Source organism: Tyto alba, unplaced genomic scaffold (assembly GCF_018691265.1).
Source record: "Tyto alba isolate M040663 unplaced genomic scaffold, T.alba_DEE_v4.0 Super-Scaffold_20, whole genome shotgun sequence".
In the NCBI taxonomy this organism is placed as follows: Eukaryota; Metazoa; Chordata; class Aves; order Strigiformes; family Tytonidae; genus Tyto; species Tyto alba.
In genome coordinates this window covers 10,606,188-10,624,298 of record NW_024881283.1, presented here as the reverse complement: position 1 = coordinate 10,624,298, position 18,111 = coordinate 10,606,188, and the positions used below count along the sequence as shown (strand labels likewise).

The 18,111-nt window shown below is 56.5% G+C and overlaps 1 long non-coding RNA gene across 2 annotated transcripts; it reads right to left on the bottom strand.

The window, feature by feature from the left end:
• Positions 1-9,932: 9,932 nt before the first annotated feature.
• Positions 9,933-16,782, bottom strand: LOC116960205. Of its 2 annotated transcripts, XR_004406266.2 has the most exons (4): positions 16,718-16,782; positions 15,861-16,619; positions 12,319-12,517; positions 9,933-11,540 (listed from the first exon to the last, which is right to left on the bottom strand). It is a non-coding gene; the product is annotated as an uncharacterized LOC116960205 (long non-coding RNA). The 2 variants fall into 2 exon arrangements; XR_004406265.2 differs by having other exon boundaries at positions 9,933-12,517.
• Between the last annotated feature and the right edge of the window lie 1,329 nt (positions 16,783-18,111).

Genomic DNA, 18,111 nt, shown 5'->3' with positions numbered 1-18,111 from the left:
TGGTGGTGCGGGCGGCTGTGGTTCAGCCGGTGGAGCTTTATCCACCCTGGCCTTCCGAGGAGATGAGAGCTGACGGGAAGCATCCGACAGGCACCGGGCCCTGTCCCCTGACTACTAGCTAAAGCCACCCTTGCAGACAGTACGTAACTGCAGGAATTGAACTAACATTTCACAATGTGCAAAAATGTTTCGTCTCTTACTTCTGATTAATCATTCCTAAACAATTTAATGAAGGTAGTTGCAAATTTGCTTCCCCGAGGCCATGTACCAGAGCCCAACTTAAGAGCAAGGGAACTCTCCCAGTTACAGGAATACATTTGCATTCATCTTCCTTGTGGTTACCCTGAAACAATCATTTTTTCTTGTCTCTGGCCATGTCTGAAACCGCACTGTGTACTCAACAGTAACACACACACACAGGCTAGATTCAGATCAGAGATAATATCCTTACTCAGTACTTAAGTAGGTGCTTTCCCAACTCTTCTTTCCCTTGGAATCTACTCCAGTCAGCATGAATTTAGCATTGTTTGTGTGCTTTTGCTTCCAGGCTACAGTCTATTGCACCAAAAAGTATGGCCACAGATGTGCTTTTTATAGGAAATACCCCAAGTAGGAGCCACAAAGGTGGATCTTCTGATTTATGCAAAGCAGTGACAGCAACTGTGTGCTGCCTGTTTTGATTTGTTAAAAAGAGAAGCCGGGATAGAGAGGGGGTCTGTGGGCTTCTCCACTCAAAAAGTCAAAAGGGGTCATATGCTGGCCACACCCCAAAACTCCCAGTGGTTACTTTTGATTTTTTTTTTTTTTTTTTACTTTTTCACATTTGTAAACTGCTTTGAAGAGAAAGTGCTTCGGTTGTTCAGCATTGCGAGGGCTGTTGCGGAGCGTGAAGCTCCGGAGGATAGGAAGCTTTCCGGAACAAAGCCCCTGCGAGGACGAGGGACGCGCCGAGGCCCTTCGCCACCCCCCGCGAGGCAGGAGGCTGTTTCTCCCGCGGCGCACGAAGGGTCCCCGGCGCAGGGAGCGGGGCTGGAAGAGCAGAGCTGTCCCACACTGCCTCCTCTGCCTGCTGCCGAGAAAGGCTCCCACCGCTCCTCAGTTCCGAAGCAAGAAACCAGTTCTAAATTGGCGTGATTTGAAAGCGTATTGACCCGTTCCACCGCGCCGCACAGAGGAAGACTGTGGTTAAATCCCTCCTGCAGACGAGCCAGGGGTGTCTGCAGGGACAGTCCCGGCTCTGCTCGCCGTCCCCTGGCCTGCACGCTGTGCCGCCTTCGCCGGGGTGCCAAGCACCAGCTGCCTCCAGCCCCCCCGGAGCGCACCCCAAGGTCTCTGCCCCTCTCTGCCCACCCGGCAGGACCGCGGGAAAGCCGCTGCCTGGGGAGCAGTACCCTGCCAAAAACCACGGGCCCAGCAGCCCCCTGACACGGGGACTGGCGCAGCGCGTTGTCCTGCAGCAGGGAATGCCAGAGGAGCTGCAGGACAGGGAATCAGCCCGAGGGGAGGCAAGGGAGCCACGTTCAGAGGAGCCTAAATAGCACCAAGTCTGCCAGAGACAAGCCAACAACCATCTCATGGATTTCGTAAGGGGTGCTGGGCACCTCCGCCGTGTTTTGCAGAATTGCTTTCCAACTCGCGCGCCCCGCTTCCACGTCCAGACACCGACAAGCACCGCTTTGCTCTCGGGACAGGCCTCTTGCGCAGCTGATTTTTGGGTGATGCGCACCGGCGGTCAGGCCCTCATCTCACCGCCACCTGACTTTCCCTCTGCGGGGCTGGTGGGGTTGGGCGGCGTGCGGGGGGACACGGCCCCAGTCCCCGGGGGGCTGTGTTGGGGCTGGGCTGGGGAGAGGCAGGGCTGAGCGGGAGGCAGCGCCGTGCCAGCAGCCGGGCGGCTGCACCATCCCCTTTCTGCCGCGGGACAGGCCGTCCACGGGCACTGCTGGGCTGCCGAGCGGCGCTGGGGCCTCCGTCCAGCTGTGAGATATCTGCGCCCACAGGAAAGGGGTGGAAATCCCCTCCCCAGCGCACGTATGGCCGGGGCCTTTCCTGAGGAGGAACTTGTGAGAGCGAGGGGGAGGGCAGCGGGCAGGCACGGCCAGATGCTCGAGCACAGGACGTGCCCAGCCGCGCCAGGCTGGGTGTCAGATTCCTTCTGAATTGGGGTTTCTACTAAGCAAAAAGGGAACAAAAGCATCCGGGGCAGTGGTGACAGCAGCAGTGGGAGCCCTGTCCTATGGGCTCAGACTCTTCTGGTCCTCCGTCTCCTTCGAGTTTGCTGCTGACTCAGCGTAAGTTCTCCTCCAGTCTTGTTCCTTGCTCATGAACAAGTCTCGTAAAATCTTGACATCACATTTTTCTAGGGATTTTTCTAGGGATCACCACTCCCATGTCCCACATTTTAAAGGAAGAGCTCGTCCTCTGGCAAAGCCTTTTATCTCCCACTCATACATTTAACGCAGTCAAAATAGGTGGTATTCAAGGATCTTATTATTATCTGCTGGCAGGGAAGAGGCTGGCCCTGTGCCAGTTCCTTGTGAAGAGATGCCAGCGCTACAAAACTATTGCTAACCCGCCTCAATCAGGAGCCTTGTCAGCAAAGTGGCCGTGGACCTGGCTTGCCTACTTACGGAAGCTCAAGGCAGCTAGCTTGCTTTTAAAAATGAGCTAATTAGATCTCAATTATAAATGTCTATATGGGACCACTTATGTTAATTAAAGGCAATTTAAATGGCCTTATTTAGTAGCGTTTGGGAGTAAATTAAACTGAATTAAGGCCACTTTAATTCTGAATGAGAGTTTTATGCAGAATTTTAATGCTCTTTAATTCACTTTAGATTTAGTTACTTCAACTTAACTTTCTTAAGAGTCCTGTGTAGACAAGCCCCGAGCAATGAGGGGCAGGTACCTGTACCTGCTCAGAGCCTGAGCTCATGCCCTCCGGGGGGACGGGGCTGGGGCTGGCCGCCCTGGGATCGGTGCATTCCCGACAGCTTTGGCAGCCTAAGTCCCCTGCTCATCTGCTGTGTGACCTAATGGCTCGGCTCTCTGCACTCACCAGCATGTGCTCCTGGGCGATGCGAACAATACCAGCTAGATTAGCCGAGTCCTCCCATCACCTGCGACGTAGGGATTCAAGAGGCTGGCAGAGCTGCATCTGAATTTGCTTTTACAGTGATCAGTATAATTTATTACGCAGTACGCATCACATCCAGGAATTAAAGGAAAAAAACAAGTGATGATTTATGCCCTTTCTCTGGAAGAGGGTCACCATGCCTCATGAGGAAAGCCAAGCAATAATGCTGGAAGGAAAGCTTAGCACCATCCCTTTGTAGCAGTTTGCTTTTATAGCCGCAACCACTCACATTTATGGAGATGCTGGCTGAGAGACCATCTGCTTCTCTTGCTTGCCTCAATAAAGACGTCTCTGATGGCAGCGTCGTCGCTGGTTGCCAGAGCGAGAACCCACCAGCTGCCGCATCGCTCCGGTTTGGGAGCGTGCGCCGCGGGGGCACGGGGCTCCGCTCCCACAGGCCAGCTCCGCTCCCGTGCATGCGTCAGGCAGAGCTCCTACCCTCCCGACCCTGGTGATTCAAGAGGAGAAAAGGTAGCTCGAGGCTTCTCAGAAAAAAGGAAAATGTAGCAAGTGAGAACTAGAGGAGATGCTGAAGAGGGATTCACCGAACTTACTGACTCGCGCTTTGAGCCCGTATGCCCGCAGTACTCGTCACGTTGATAGCTGTCTTCCCAGTGCCGCCTTCATCCACGATCCCAGTATGGGATTCCTTTGCAGCTGCAGACAAATAGGCTGATTTTTCTCTGAAATACTCTCTCTTGAACTTATTCGTTGGCTTTTAGGGAGATCCTCATAAGCACTCTGCAGAATAACTTACTCCCTGCGTAGCCCGAGGGCTCCTTGCAGAGGAGACGTGTTTTGGAGGGAATCGCTTGCTCTGGAGGAGAGCGCACACCCCCGAGGGACCATGCCAGAGTAATTTATTTGGCTGTCACTGTGACTGCCTGTGTGCCTGACTAGACACGGCCTTCGGTACTACTCGGAGAAAGCAGCCTTGATCTCTACCTTTGGTCTTAGTGAGTGATGGCATTAAGTTATAGGACGGGCTTACTTCCTCAGTGACAGATGGACTGGGCACACCCTGACTATTTTTTTCTCTTGTGCTTCCATCCAGGAAAAGAGACATCCTTTCAAGGTCTTTTTGACTATAAATCTGTTATCGTTGAGGGTTGAAGTGACAGAGACAGCAGAAGTCTTGCCATATGCATGAGCGCGAGGTCTCGGCTGACCGGCCAGGGATGGTGACCCTGCAAGGGGGCTGTGAGATGAATCCTCCCCGTCTGTCCCACTCCAGGGCTGTGCAGCTCGGCGTGCATCTCCTGTGGTCTTCCACGAGAGGTAAAACTGCACACCAGCGAGGCACCGAGAAACCACGGCTGGGGTCAGCTCCTGAGAAACGCTGTCACCGGCCGTCCTGGCTGCAAGGAAAGGGCTTGGCAGGGCCTGGGAAAGCGGTTCCCTCGCATCCCTGTGCCAAACCCGGGAGGCCTGGGCCCACTGCCCCTGCCCAGGATGGGTCCGTGACTCAATATCTGGGTGAATCCTCCCTGCTGTGATCACCTCATCCCAGCAGATGTGTTTAACAGAAGTACCCAGAGCATTTGCACCCAGGTAGCACCGTCTCCTTTCCAAAGCAGAGCTCCTGGCTTACCGGGTAGCCTCGGGTTTACCACAGCAGAGTCAAAAGCAGAGAGAAGCAACAGACTTAACTAATAACGATGGGGAAAACCAAGCAGTTACGCAAGTGTCTGTGACAGCAGCTATTTACCGTTTTGCTAAGCCCTTCCCAGTCCCAGCCCCTCTGCCGGAAAATGTCAGCTTCTCCAGAAACATTCCTGCCTGCTCAGCCCAAGTTTTGTTTAGATGCATCATCTGTAGCTGTGGATTTGCTGTACTCTGACATGCCTGGGAGCGTTTACTACTTCAGAGCTAGAAGAATAATAAAAGTTGAACAAACATTTCATGGTATTAACATAAGATGTTTAAATAGAGAGCCACAGAATATTTTATCCCACCCAGAGCAATGTGAAGAGCAGAGGATTTATGCCTATTGCTGTGCAAATACCTCCTGAGAAGTTGCATCCGTCTGGGAAACAGTTTTTGTTCTAAGGACCCGAGAGCAGAGCACGCCTGAGCCAAGCGAGCGGCAGGCAGCGGCGCTGGGACCAATCCTGCTCTCCCCCCCCGCGGACCTCGCTGGGGGGCAGGGGTGCAGAGCTCACTGTGCCCACGCCACCGGCACGCAGAGGGGAGACGGCACAGCTACACCTCCGGAGCCCCAGCCCCCAGAAGAGCTGGTTGGGGATGCCCCTCGCTCTGCCGGAGGAGGGAGATGCCTTTGCTCTTTGCCTGTGCCCGGCGTGTGGGCACGGGGGGGCGGCGGGGCTGCGGCTCAGCGCGCGGGCTGGGAGCGAGCCGGCTCAGCGAGGCTGGCTCTGCAGCGAGGCGCTGAGGCAGCGCAGCATCATGGCTCGTAGCTGTTAGTGACCCATAGGCCCGTCCCCAGCATGAATGGAGACAGGTAGCAAAAACCAGCGGTGTCAAACTCTCCCCGAGCAGAGGGACACGCAGCCCCACGCTGTCTGCTGCCGGCTCTGCTGTTGTGTTTCCAGCCCTGAGAGCAGGAACGTCGCGGAGTCACGGGGACGTGCTCTCACCTGGCAGCTCTGGGTGCCCGCAGCAGTGGGGAGCAGTGGGGGGGGCAGCCGGCCATCCCAGCCCCCACGGCCCTCAGCTCCCCCCGCCAAGGGCACTGGTACCAGCACCCGCTCTCCCCCAGGCCAGTCCCCAGCCACAGCACACGCTGGTAGTGCCACCGTGCAACAGGAGCGTTACAGGGAAGAAGGCTGTCCGTCCCGGAGTAACTTCCCGATGTGCGCAGGCTGGAGTGCCTGCTCTGGGCACCCACAGGTCGGGGAAGAACATCTCCTTACGAGCCCCGCTGAAGAGTACAAACCCAAGGGGGGGTAACTCCTCGACAGCAGCTTTGGGACCTCTCGTGCTAGGCGGGCTCATCGGGAACCCCCCGGGACACAGGCTGGGTCTCCCCAGTGCTGCTGTTAAAGCTGCGTGGAACGGGAGGTCCTGGCCGCAGCAGGCACCGAGCTGAGCGCTCGCCGCTGGTCAGGAAACTCATTTCCTCCTTCTCCCAGCCAGGACGGTGGGGTCAGCGCGGACCCCAGACACGGGGGCTGTGCCGCTGCCCGCCTGCCTGCGCAATGTGGGACAGCGCTGGCTGCCCCCAAGCCCTCCCACGAGACGGATGTGTGTCACCGGGGCAGAAAGACAAACAGACTGCACGGCTCTCGCCCCGCGGCTCCCATGATGTCAGTGGCAGCGGGAGCCGCTCCAGTTGCGAGCTGGTGTGACTCAGCCTGTGTCAGCGGGGCCGGCAGGCAGGGTCCGAGGTGGTTCCCTACCTGCGCCGGCTGAGCGCGGGGAAGGTGTTAACTGGCCCACGGATCAGTGGCAAAGCTGGCTTCCAGCGTTTGGCGGGCGGCCACCAGCACGGACGAGGACTGAGCTGTCTGGTATCAGAGGAAAGCTCCGCGTTTCGCACACCTCGCAGCCGTTGTGCAATGCACACAACGCAGAAGTACAAACAGGGCTGGCCTCTCCCTCCGCTTACAGTGCTGTTAGAGCAGCCTGTCTCCGTCGGGCAAGACCGTGCTTTCGCTACCTGTGGCTGGGGATTTCCCCGGCACGAGGCGTGCCGCGCTGGTGTGGAGCTGGAGCAGCCGCCGGCTGCGCCGGGCCCTGGCTGCTCCTGGGGAGCTGCGGATTCCCGAGGTGTGGGGAGCCCGGGGAGCTCCCCCTGGCCCAGCACCGCGCTCAGGACGCTGCGGCCGGCGCCTTGGACCCCTGCCACCTCCCGCGCTGCCCAGCCCCGATCCCCGGCTGCTCAGTCCTGCTGATGTTCCGCAGCGGGAGGGCACAGCCGGGCCCCAGCCTGTCTTTCCACTTTTACACAACAGTGTACAAAAGGAGTGATGCATTTGTTGCAAAACAGCATCTGGAGCAGAAGACTCAAGAGACACAATATTCAGGAACACGTGGGATCTGGGGTCTGTTTGTCAGATTATTCCAGTTAAGAGCTCACAAGCCTTTGACAATATCCTTCAACCCACACGCCTGATTCACATCTGACATCAAGTACAGAGGGCAAAGAAGTAATCGCACTTTTAGTTTTGCTTTTTGGGACAAACCACCCCTTTTCTAATAATTAGATGTTTTCTCAGCCTTCTACCTAGAGGACTGAATTTTACAATTCAGTCCAAACTTTCTAATGGATTGTCCCCAGCTTTGTGGTGTGAGCATTTGGGATGAAAAGGACGATACAATACAGAGAGTGGGTTACTGAGGGGCTAAGGGCCAATCCATCTTCCAGTCATGCTGATAAACGCATGTTGCATTTCTGGACTTGTCTGTCCGATCTCACGTGCAGAAATGGAATGATTTCCTTTGGTTTATAATCTTGAACTCTCTCTACAGTAAATATCAAGCAATTCTGATTGCTTAGAGCAGAAGGTAATTCTGGAGTGCCTCTCCCAAGTCCCTCTTTGCTATCCTGCCTATTTGCAGACTTGAACAAGCAGCACATCCTTCTCTTCCTTCCTGATCTACGCACAGTGTTTCTGTGAAGGGCAGAACGCTGGCTGTTTACCAGCAATAATTGCATTTTTGTCAAAAATGTGTTTTCATGAAAACGGAAGGCTGGCTTTCGGTTTCTGTTGCATTAGCAGTGACTCTGCCCGTTAACGTGCTGTTGACATCAAGTGAAAAACCTGTGCATGCAACAGCTCCTTAAAAAATACTACCAGTATGAGCCCAGCGGTCTGTTCTAACTTCTTGCTTGGCTAAGACTCCAGCGTCCTCAGCCAAGTGCCTACGGAGGCATCGTGCCTCATCTCGATTTCTGGGTGTTGCTGCCGTGACACGCTCCGGGCCACCCCCACGCAGCACGATCCGGGTGGGTCCGGGGGGGCCGCGCTGCAGCGTGAGCAGAGCCGAGGCGGCGGGGGCAAGGATCGCAGGGAGAGAGCGGCCAACCTCGCCGGGGCGGCCGCGGTGCTGCGGGGGGGCCCGGCTCACCCCGCGGGACCCCGCACCCCCGGGGGCCGCGGCGGGGGGCATGGGGGGGGGGGGGCGTAGCCGCGGGGCTCCAGCGCCGGATTCGTGCGGCCACGCTCCCACCTAGAGGAGCCGCTCCGGAGCTGCAGGGCCGGGCAGCGCCCGCGGGGCTCTGCCCGCCGGGGGGATGCTGGATGCTCCCGGGGAGGGGGGGGATGCTCCCGGGGAGGGGGGGGGGATGCTGCCGGGGAGGGGGGGGGGATGCTGCCGGGGAGGCGGGGGGGGGGATGCTGCCGGGGAGGCGGGGGGGGGGATGCTGCCGGGGAGGCGGGGGGGGGGATGCTGCCGGGGAGGGGATGCCGCCGGGCCCCGAGGGTGAGCGGGGGATGCTGCCGGGGCAGAAGGAAGGGTGGAGGGGATGCTCCCGGGGAGGGGGGGGGGGGGGGCTTCCCCGCACAGCCGAGCTCCGGCGGGGGCACAGGGCCAATGCGAGAGGCTTCTCCGCGGTCCTGCTGCTGCCGGAGCCCAGGGCTGTGAAACCCGGACCGAACCCCCCCACCACCACCCTGAGAGGTTTTGGGGGGTGTTTGTGGGGAGCAGTGCGGGGCAGGAGTTATCCCCCCCACCATTCCCTGCAGACTGGCCCATTGGTGGAGTGACACTCCACGGTGAAGGCTTCAGAGCTATGCTTACTGCAAAGCTGCAAGTACTAATCCATTTAACATGACTAGTAAGAAAAAAAATAAAAATCCATGCTAATAACCTGTTGCAGAGTAAGGCATTTAGACAATTCTCTATCTTTTTGTAATTCTTTGTAATAATAATTAAATGACCTTTAAAATGGCAGTGGGTGGAAAAATTCAGTAAAGCTGAATAGCTATTCAGCAACTGCTAAAGAATATTGAAAATCAAGAAGAAAAAACCTCACTTTGATGTTAAGGGATGAGGAAAAATAAAAAGAAGTGAAGCAACCAAGTGTGAAGCTGGAAGTTTTGTCTTTGTTTGCACTGATTTACATATCCTGTTGGGCACAGTAACTATGGGAGCACTAAAAACCCAACAGATCCATAAACAAAGCCCAGTGCACTGGAACCTCAACTGGTCTCAGAACAGCGTTAAACTGCCAGAGGGGAGATTTAGGTGAGATCTAAAGTGGAAATTGTTCCCTGCGCGGGGCGGGGGGGGGTGAGGCGCTGGCCCCGGGTGCCCAGAGCAGCTGTGGGTGCCCCCTCCCTGGAAGGGTTCAAGGCCAGGTTGGACGGGGCTGGGAGCACCCTGGGCTGGGGGAAGGGGGCCCTGCCCGGGGCAGGGGGGGCCTTTGAGGTCCCTTCCAACCCAAACCATTCTAGGATTGACACAAAGTTTGCTTACCAGGGAGCTCTGCTGCGACCAGTTGGAGTGTGGCTGGGCCGGGGCTGCTGAGGGCTCAGGTCCTTCCCGAGGAGATGCTTAAATCGCCCGTGCGCTCACAGGCCGGGTCTGAAAAGCCGGGGCTGCAGAGGGAGGTGCTGGTCCCTCCGCCTCGTATCCACTTGCCAAGCAGCGAATGTCCCCTCCGCCCTTCTCGCCTTGGGCACCAGTTTCCTCCTTGCCCCTGCAGTGCCAGGGCAGCTTTGGGACCGACCCGAGGCCATGGTGATGGTTTCATGGTGCTGGCCATCGGCAGGGCTCAACGAGTGCCCTCGCGCCGGGGCAGAGGGACCCGGCTGCCTGTGCCAGCACTCCCGCTTGCCGGGGGGCCACAGCTCGGCCAGGGGCACGGCGGGGGGACACGGGGCCGGCGGGTCCCCAGATGGAAGCAGCGGGTGGGTGGTGGAGGCCAAACCATCCTGGGAGAGGAGGCAGAGCCGCGCCGCCGGCCCCACCGCCTGCCCGTATCGCCGCTCCACAGCTGCACGCTGGATTTGATCCCCTACAATACACAGGATTTATCTCTCTCACTTTCATGTGCCTTTAAGGAAACACCACTTTTTATCTCATTTCTGACGCTTTTTATCATCACAAAGAGTTTTTAATGAAATGAGAAAGCGTCTCTTTCTGCAGGCCGGAGCGGCGTGGGTAATTTCAATATAAAACAAACAAGGCAGCTTTCAAAATTAAAATTTTATGTGTGGCATTTTCTCATTTAACGGAATGCACAAAGATGGGCAAAACCAATTAACAGGAGGTTGAGACTCAGGACTTGGCAAAATTAAACAACAGGACTCTGCAAAAGAAATGATTTGTTCAAAGGGAGCTAGAGAAAGTCACAGAGAGGAGGAGAGGAAGCAAGGCTGCTCTTGAAAATTCACCACCTCTTAAAAAAAGAGATGCAAACAAATCTGCATCTTACCTCATGCTCCTCAGACAGGCTTCAGAGCCCCCATAGACCAAGTGGAAACACTGGGAATGGCAAAGACAACACCTAGGCACACCAGTTTCAGGGGAGAGCGGAGGACGTCCTAAGTCAGGGCTCGGCTGCTGCGAGCAGCGGGAGAGGCTGGTTCCCCAAACGTACCTGCCCCAGGCTGGCAGTGTGCAGGGCTCCCCTGGACACCCGCCAGGAAGGTGCTGCTTCCTTCCCCAGGTATCCCTCTGCTCCCAAACCCCCTCCCACCAAGAAAAAAGAATCAGTTCCAACAGAAGTTAAGCTGGAGACAAAAAGGAACCAAGGGTGGAGAGGAAGAAGGTGGCTGAGCAGGAGGGCAGCAATGCTGCCACCCACCCCAGGCACTGCCCCAGCAGCTGCACAGCTCCCGCTTGGCTGTGATCAGCGGTGCGGTTAGTAATGCCCCGGGGGGGGCTCCAGATGAACCCTCTTAAAAGAGAGGAAGAGGGGAGAATTAAGGCTAATCACTCGTTATCAGCCTGTGGGCTGTGCCTGCAGAGTTCAAGATTTACAGCCCCTGGGAGCAAGTCTGAGTTGGCCTCTGATTGCTGCAATCACTGCAAAATGGGGATGGGGCTTATTTGCCTGTTTTGCACATTATTTGTGGGGTGAAGTGCTGAATTCTTTAAGGTGGCAAGGTGTCTGGATGTATTTAGCCACTGATTCAGCCGTGCTGGGCCAGAGCAGGGGCTGTCAGTCCTGCCTTACAGCATCACTCAAGTGAGTGAGTCAAGCATTTATCTCAGGTGTGCTGCCCTTTGCCAGAGCAGCAGAGATCACAGTGGGAGAGAGTCCCTCTGCCTGGTGAATAAAATATGGAGCAGCATTATTTACTGTGCTTCCAGCTCTGGTTTCCACAGAGCAACCGATGGAGAAGGCAAAAGTCACATGTTAATGAGGGGCAGCAGCCTGCTCCTTGCCTGTAGTGGCTCTCAGCTCTGTGTCTTGAAAGGAGATGCGATTCCTAGGAGGAAGAACTCGGGAAGGGATGGGCTGAGCAGCGGTTGGCTGATCCCACAGATCTGCCTGGGCAGAAAGACGTCATGAGCGCTTTACACCCTCTTATGTGAGAGCCGCAGCACTATTTCAGCCCAAAGCTATTTATGACTGACAGTGTGGCAGAGCCAGATGAGAGGGGGGAGCCCCCGGCCGGGGTTTGGAGGGGACACCAGCTCCCAGCCAGCCTGCTCGCTGGCCCGGGGGCACAGGTACCTGCTGGCTCTGGGGCTCCCAGGCCTGCCGGAGCACAGGCACGGAGCAGAAACCCTCCTGTGTCTGGGAAACAAAACTTTTCACTGAAAGGAGAGAAGGAAGCAAGCCCGTGGAAAGAGAAGAACAGGCTACCAAGCCAGGTAATCCATCTCTGGAGCATCTGCGTCAAGATGATTCATGTCTTCCAATTTACTCCCAGCTCAAATCTAGAGTAAATCAGCCCAGACTGTGTCTGCCCCGTGCGGTGGGACACAACGCCGAGGTGCAGCCGAACATCCCGCCCATCCATCTCGCCGGTATCGCAGCTCCTGAATTTAATGTTTGTCCTACGTAATTAGTGCCAAGCTGTTTGTTTGTTGATAGGTGAAGGGAGGGGAGGGAGTGCCCTGAGAAGGGAGATGGGATGTGAAAGGGGATGATGAGAATGGATTTTGTTTTAATATGCTGTTCAGCTGCTTTTCTACAGCAATTCCTTTCACATGAGAACAGCCCAGGAAGAACGTTATCAATGTGAATTCCCACCTGTAATAAGAAAGTTGTCCAAAGTCTTAATTATGTTTTTAAACTACTTACAATTCTCCTGCCTCCTTACCGTGGCCTTTGTGCCGGCCCCGAGCTGTGCCCACGCCGGCTCCGCCTGCCTGCGGGACACGGAGGGCACGGGCGAAAAGGCGACACGGGGGAAGCTGGTGCCACTGTCCTGGTGTCCCATCCCTGCACAGCTCTGCGTGGAGACGCCCCGCTTTGGTGAGAAACCAGAAATCCATCCAGGGGCGTCTGGAAAGGAGAAGCTGCAAAACAAAACAAAGCCAGAAGGCTGCTCCCCGGCCGTTCCTTATGTTGGCATCTCACACTTCGTTACAGCCAATTACTGACGAAGGGCCCGGGCAATATTTCGAAGACAAGCTACGAGGTGCCCCAATCCCACCTTCAGTGGAAGCCGTTTGGTTGGGTTAATTTTTGTTTATAATCAGTTTGAGGGCAATTTCATTTTCAAGTTATTGATTTGAATTTCATGGCGTTTGAAAAACGCTGGAAAAAAGATTTTATCTCATTAAGGAAAAATGTTGAAAGAATGCGTGCCTTGGCCTCAGGGCTTTTGAAAATAAGTTTGTTTATACATAAACTGGCAATTTTGGGCTAACTATGAGCTGACTGTAACATCGGTAATTTTACAGTATGCCAAATATAAAATGGGGGGAGGGGACCCCCCTAAGGGTCACGTGCACTCAGAATTTCCCAGGTGTGCGGAGGGTGACAAGGAGCTTTTGCCGTTTTGCTGCAGAAAGCCGAGGGAAAGACAAGCAGCAGAAGAGGGTTTGGGGGCGCGAGGGAGTTTCATCTTCATCCCTCGACTGTTTGTCGCTGGCGTGAGGCGGCAGCTCTGCCGCGGCCGGGGGGCTGCTCCCCTTCTCATTTTCTGGCGATCGGGAGTAACCGCGGCCGCAGTCAGCCCCGATTGTCCGCACGGGGCGCGGGCTCCAAGGGTCGAGGCCCCAGCCCCAGGAGCACAACCACCCCGAATCACGGGCAGGACCCCGCCGCGCCGTGCTGCCCAGAGCCGGCGGGGGGGCAGAGGGGCCGCCGCCCCCCGGCCTTCTCTGCTCCCCCAAAATCCCTCCCCGGGGGTGCCCGGAGAAGCGGTTGCGGCTCCGCTGCCGCTCTGCCCAGCTCTGCAGGCTGGGGAGCCCAGCCGACTGGCTTTGCCAAGGATGAGTGTAATTAAAAGGTTTGGCTGGCAGTCCTGGAAACAGGGACAAAGTGCAATAAGTCTGTTAATGAGCCAGACTCGCTTTAAACACTAATTCAGCTTATGATGAGAGCACCGTTGCTGTTCAGATTAAGTATTTATCTACTTGTTTAATACGAATCAATAAATGAATAACAGCTCAATGGAAGTGACATTTGTGGAACTCCACAGTCATTTGTAACTCACTCATGTTTTAATGTCTCTTCTAATGAGCAATACCAGCTCTGCGCAGCTCCGGCTGTGCACTGAAAGAAATGAACCTGTGCAGACCGTCCTCAAAAGTTTCCCTCAGGGCAGTTCCTAAAAGGATCCACGAAGGAGAACTTTTAGCTGCTCTTGGGCAGGCCCTATCTCTTAGCATCCTGCAGACACGGTTTCTGGAGCTGTGCCTCCAAAGTGTCCTAGAAAAGGTCCCCAGAAGAAATCATTTCCAGAAGGGCTGGCCTTTATGCACTCCAGCCATGTTTAATTTGCTGAATATTTCATGTTGTTGGGTTTGGTAGCTCTTCTAACTCCTCAAAAGTGAGAAGGCAAACTTTAAAATCTATTATCTTGGGCCATTTTGCATCTGTTACCCCATGGCTGGAGTCCCAGTGCTGGAGGCACCATATGGTTCGCATTGTTATTAGAAAAGCAGCACACACGCAAAGAGCAGCAGGACTGAAAGAATGGTCTGGAATTAAAATTCACCTTCTTGCTAACTGCAGACTAAATGACTAAGCCAGAGGGAGTGGATATCTCATTGCAGTGGTTAGAGTGGTGTTTATTTCTCTTCTGAAGGAGCCCTGAAGTATTTCTATATTGTGTCTGATTTAAAAACACAGGAGTCCCTTCCACTCCAAGTGCAGCACAACGCTTCCTCCTACCGCTAATGAGAGCTGCACCAATATGAAAGTGGTAAAACAGGCCCTAAATAGTACTCACATTTTTCATGATATGAGAAAGAAGAATGTCCCCGAAGGGAGCTGCTTCCGTTAAGCACTGGCACGGTGGAAATAATCTGTTTATATAGCAGACCTGCAATTAGGTACCTGGGTGAGCTGCCTGTCACCCTCCCGCAGAACACGCCTCAGGCCGGTGCAAGGAGGCTGCAAAGGGGGGGCCTCCTGGCCCCCACCCCCCTGTTCCATCAGCGACAAATGTGGGTGGCAGAATAAACTCCACCCAGCCTCTGTCTGTGGGCGCAGTTCTTTCCGTGGGTGCCGGGGGTCCCGCTGGGCCGGGGGCCCTGTCCAGGAGCGGGCACCCCCCCACTGCTGGCGCTGCAGCGGGGCCAGGTCTGGCCCCAAACTCCCACCTGCCCCCCCGGCTCCATGCATGAGAGATGAATGAGGGGCTGGGAGAGCCGTTTTCTGACCCCGTGGACACGAATAACCTGGGTGCACGAGTGGCTGCGGACCACGAGCCTAAATTTTTGTCTCCCTGGGGTACTGCTTGGGGGGGGGGGGGGTCGCAGGGAGGAGGTAGGAATGCTTTTGTGGTGAAAGCAGAAAGATCCCCCGCCCCTGCTGCGCGGTGGGTATGGGCAGGCAGTTTTCCACCTCTGCCGTGAGGAGCCCGGCAGCAGGCTGCCGACAGAGCTCGGCGTGTGCTCGGATAAAAACCGCAGCCCGGCGCTCTCCGGTCGGAGGCGATGGCAGCTCCCCAGCCCAGCCCGCCGCGGTGCTCCCCGCCGTGGGCAGGGGACGCGCTTCCCCAGGCTGCGGGCTGAATGCTTGAGGGGACCTGGGCTCGGCAGCCGTAAGGCGCCGGTTGGAGGATGCTGCCCGTTAATGAGATCCCGGAGGGCTTTCTGCTTTCACCTTTCTCCGCTCTCCTCTGCAGTTACGACGGCAGCCGGGCTGGCACTGCCATCAGCATCTCCTGCTACCACGCAGCTTACGGGGAATTTGCCGCGGGACTTGCTCTGCAAGCTGAAATTTGGCATCAAAGGGTCTTCCCTCCTCTTGAAGTTGAAGCTAAGAGCCCGTTAGAAACATGGCGGTTTGGGGAGGGAGCGCAGGCTGAACAAGCTCCCGAGGCGGGCCACTGCTCTCCGTACTGGGCCGAGCGGCCCCCGGGATCAAGTGGATCCCTTCCCGCTCCCCAGCACGTCCAGGCTGAGACACCTTGAACTCGTGTAAAACACAGAGAACCGGCAGCTGAGCCCGAACCCCACCACCGCACCAGAACCTGCCCCAAAGGTTCCCTACCAACCAGCCCCCGGGCTGTTGGAGGCTGCCCGGCCCCGGCCCGGCCCCCCAGCCCCTGCCCCACGGCGGCAGCGCTGCCCAGCGCTCGGGCAGGGACACCTGCGGAAGGCGAGACGCCTTTGGCCGTACGGGTGCCAGCACCAGGCATACATAGAAATGGAAGCCGTTTTCTTGAGGAGCCGGCAGTGTTACCTGCTCTTTTTGAAGAAAGGAAATACCGCTGCCTCCCTCGTGCCCTTTTGATGATGCCAGTGGTCCCCCGCGGCACCCAGGGACCTTCGTGCCCTCCCCTCGCCAGGCTCTGTCTGGCCAAGCCAGGGCAGGACTCGGATTTCAGCTCTGATTTCCTCGGCTCCGTTTTATCCCTCTGCATGGAGGTTTTTTCCAGGACTCGTAGCCGTCTTTGATCTCAGAATATTGATGTAAATATTGTATGATCCTGCCTCAGCCTCCAGGAAACCCAGATGTTCAATTGATTAGATCTTAACATCGAGTTCAAGAACTCTGAAAAGCACATGAAATAATAAACTTGTTCCAGTGTGAAGTTTCTCTGTTCAGGATCAAATTCAGGGTCAATCCATTATTCTTGACAGCTATTGCAGGAGACAGAGTGGTTAAGTAAACTAATTGCAGGGTGGATTCTGCATGAGCTGAAGTCAACAGGTCACATACAATTAATATTTAAATCAATCTGACGCAGAAAGGCGTAATAGGCTTCTCAGAGCTGTGGACTGCATGCAGCCTGTGAGAAGGGTTGAAACGTCTCACAGGAGGGACCGGGCGGACTCGAGGGCTGACGCTGCGATGACATCTGAGCGCAGCCGCCGCTCCTGCGCGTCCCTCCGCACCATCGCTTCTGCCGGCCGAGACAGGCCGAGCTTGCTTGGGGTGTCCTTACGCATAAACTTGGCTTACATTTCAACAGCAGGGGATCCAGCTTCGTTTTTACCTCTAGAAGAGACACTCACTTTTGGTGTTAGGAGAATTATGTTCTTCCCCCCAACACCTGAAATGCTCGTTAGCAGAAATTAGCAAAACCTGTCTCTCACCTAGAAGGGGAGTGGTGGGGGTTTGCGTCCTGGTCGGTTAACCCTTCCCATGAGGGACGGCTCCTAAGACAAAGGAAAGTGGAAAAAATGAGGTGTTAAGAGTTACAGTCATTTTTAATAAAGCCCATCCAGGCGGTGAAAGTGCTGCTCTGCAGCGGCTGCAGGGGATGGGTCTGCAGCAGAGCACGAGTGCTACAGGGTTGGGAACCCAGAGACAGAGAAAACAACACATTAACGATAGTCAGCTCTGCTTTACCTCGGTGCAGGTGACCCAGTGCCCGGCCCCAGGGCTCTTTCCCTGGGGCTGGTCCCCACGCCCCGGGGGCTCCCTGCCCCTCCCCAGGCCACCCAGCTGCAGCCCCCACCTTCCCCCAAGGTCTGTGCGAGCGCCGGGGGAGCCTTCCCGCTGTTTGGGGAGGGTTCAGACACCCTGTGCAGCCCCGGGTCTGGGTGCCAGGGTCCCAGTGCCGCTGCGTGGGACGTGTTGCTGAGGACACGGAAGACGGAGGGACCCTCCCCCAGCTCACACGTGCTGTGGCCGCCTGGAGCACAGGGTGGGGGTGCAGGGGTGGGGGTGCAGGGTTGGGGGTGCACAGGAACGGGGGGTGCAGGGTTGGGGGTGCACGGGATGGGGGTGCACAGGAACAGGGTGCACAGGAACGGGGGGTGCAGGGTTGGGGGTGCACAGGAAGGGGGTGCACGGGAAGGGGGTGCAGGGTTGGGGGTGCACAGGAAGGGGGGTGCACAGGAGCGGGGTGCATGGGAAGGGGGTGCAGGGTTGGGGGTGCACAGGAACGGGGTGCATGGGAAGGGGGTGCAGGGTTGGGGGTGCTCAGGAAGGGGAGTGCACAGGAACGGGGTGCACGGGAAGGGGGTGCAGGGTTGGGGGTGCTCAGGAAGGGGGGTGCACAGGAACGAGGTGCATGTGAAGGGGGTGCAGGGTTGGGGGTGCTCAGGAAGGGGGGTGCACAGGAGCGGGGTGCATGGGAAGGGGGTGCAGGGTTGGGGGTGCACAGGAAGGGGGGTGCACAGGAACGGGGTGCACGGGAAGGCTGCTGCTCTGCCGCTTCTGAAGAACAAGGAGGTGTCTTCGCTCGACTTCAGCCGTGGGCTGCCGGGACCTCTGCTCTGCGCTTTCCTCAGCGCGTGGCCCTGTGCCACGCAGGGCACCGCGCCGCTCCAGTGCCGTCCCGGTGATTACAGGGATTAGAGATCGGATCAGAGATCTGCCAGCTCACGGCGCGGGGCAGCCCCGCTGGACGTGGGCAGCGTGACCTTGCAGGGGTGTTTATTGCTGCTTGCACCTGGATTTGGAGACAGCAGGATGAGGAATAACATGCTTAATTGTGGCAGCAGTGACAGTCTAAATTTTATCATGTCTTACTGGTTATGCC